This window comes from Chrysochloris asiatica, unplaced genomic scaffold, assembly GCF_000296735.1.
Source record: "Chrysochloris asiatica unplaced genomic scaffold, ChrAsi1.0 scaffold00131, whole genome shotgun sequence".
Taxonomy (NCBI): Eukaryota; Metazoa; Chordata; class Mammalia; order Afrosoricida; family Chrysochloridae; genus Chrysochloris; species Chrysochloris asiatica.
In genome coordinates, this window is record NW_006408649.1 from 6030287 (window position 1) to 6032495 (window position 2209).

The following is a 2209-nucleotide window of genomic DNA, read 5'->3' on the forward strand; positions in this document are numbered from 1 at the left end:
TATTGCTGGTAGGATTGTAAAATGGCCCAACCACTCTGGAAAACAATATGGTGCTTCCTCAGAAGTTTGGAAATAGAGATACCCTATGATCCAGCAAGTCCTCTACTTGGTATTTATCCACAAGAAATACGAGCCATAACATGAGTTGATACATATGCACTCAAATGTTCATAGCAGTACTATTTACAAAAGAAAAAAGATGGAGACAGCGTAAGTGTCCATCAATGGAAGAATGGATAAACAAACTTTAGTATGTACACACAATAGAATATTATGCCACCCTGAAGAATAACAAGGAAGCACCAAGACACGGTATAAAATGGATGAACCTTGAGGACATTATGCTGAGTGAGATCATGCAGTCACAAAAAGGAGAAATATGGCATACGTTCATTATTGTAAAGATTAACAAAAAGCACCCACACTAAAAGGGATGACATCAAGAATATCATACATGAAGAGAGCAAAAAGTCATTAAGAAGACAACCTGTCTGGATGGAGTTAATAAAAAGTGAGGGGAAAGGACTCCTGTTGTTCAATAGGGAATGATTGCTATCAGGTCTGACAGTGAGTGTTGGAAAGGTAAATGTAAATGTTCAAAAGGAGGAGAGTGGCTGATTTTGCAATCCAAGAGCAGAGATCCCTAGACCCATCAAGGAAGAAAAGTGTAAGAGCTAGACCCTGTTCCAGGAGGCAGCAACTAGGGATGGAGGCAGAGACAATGAAGTGGACAGAAGGTGCCGCTGGGGACTCTGGACTCAAGGAGGGAGGAAGGGGTCTGTGGGCTGGAAGCCAGGGGGCAGGCATGTGGGGTATACCCTTTGGTTGTTTGATGACACATGCAGGAGATTGTGATCATTGCAATGAAACAAAAAATATGATCGGATGAATGTAAAGATAATGTTAACCCATGTAAACTAACACATAATTCACAAACAAAACTTTAAAAAAAAAAAAAAAAGAGTGGGAGCCAGTGGGTGAAAGCTCATGAACTCAAGGAACACAATGGACATATCACAGGGCCTCCAAGAGCAACCGCCTCATCATTTTCTGGGCAGACCGCAACGTGTACGTCTGGAGTCAAAAACATGGGGTCTGGAAGTCCACACTGGTGATCCTGAGACTTAACTGGCGGCCACTTTTGTGAAGTGGTCCCCACTGGAGAACAAATTTTCCATGGGAAGTGGAGCATGGCTCATCTCTGTCTGTTGCTTGAAGTCTGAAAATGACTGGTAGATAAGCAAGCACATTAAGAAGCCAATCTGCTGTACGGTCCTCAGCTTGGACTGGCATCCCAACAATGTTTTGCTGGTAGCAGGCTCAGGTGACTTCAAGTGCAGGATGTTTTCTGCCTACACTAAAGAAGTGGATGAGAAGCCAGCCAGTACACCATGGAGCAGTAAGATGGCTTTTGCTCAGCTTATGTCAGAGTTGGGTGGCAGCGGCAATGGTGGCTGGGTGCATGGGGTTAACTTCTTCACCAGCAGGAGTCACCTGGCCTGCGTCAGCCACAACAGCACTGTGTCTGTTGTGGATGCCTCAAAGAGCGTGCAGGTTTCAACTCTGAAGACCAAGTTCCTGTGGCTCCTGAGTGTATTGTTGGTCTTAGAGAACAGCGTTGGTGGCTGCTGGCCACGACTGCTGTCCCTTGCTCTTTATGTCAACTATGGCTGTTTGACTTTCGTCTCCAAACTCAATGCTTCAAAACAGAGCATCCAGCGCAAGTTGTCTACTAGGGAATGCTTCCACAACATGGACAACTGGGCCACCACTGAGAACTGCAACACAACCTTGGAGACACTGCACCAGAACAACATCAATGAAGTGTCTATCCATGCAAGATTGCCATAAATTCTGCACTACCGACATCAATGGAGTCATGACAATTTGGGACTTCAAGACCTTAGCATCTTCCATCCCAGGCCTTTAGATAATGTGAAGCTGAGCAAACCACCTGGATTGATTTGTCCTGACTCCTCGCAACTGCCCGCTTCCCTTCCATCAGAAACACTGAAAACACAGAGTGTGCAAATACCATGTGTGTGTATGGTTTTGTTTCAGAATAATTGTTGAAAATGTTGTTTTTTTCAAAAGGGGGAAAAAAAAAGTCAATGGAATTTTCCTCTAACTTTTTAAGGCTCTATCATGAATTTTTTAAGCATGCTTTGTCATGGTACCTATAAATCATCATCTGACTTTAGACTCCATA

The 2209-nt window shown here is 43.8% G+C and overlaps 1 pseudogene; it reads left to right on the plus strand.

Moving 5' to 3' along the window:
• LOC102829231 overlaps positions 1-1939 on the plus strand; it is an 83156-nt pseudogene extending 81217 nt beyond the window's left edge.
• Positions 1940-2209: the final 270 nt, after the last annotated feature.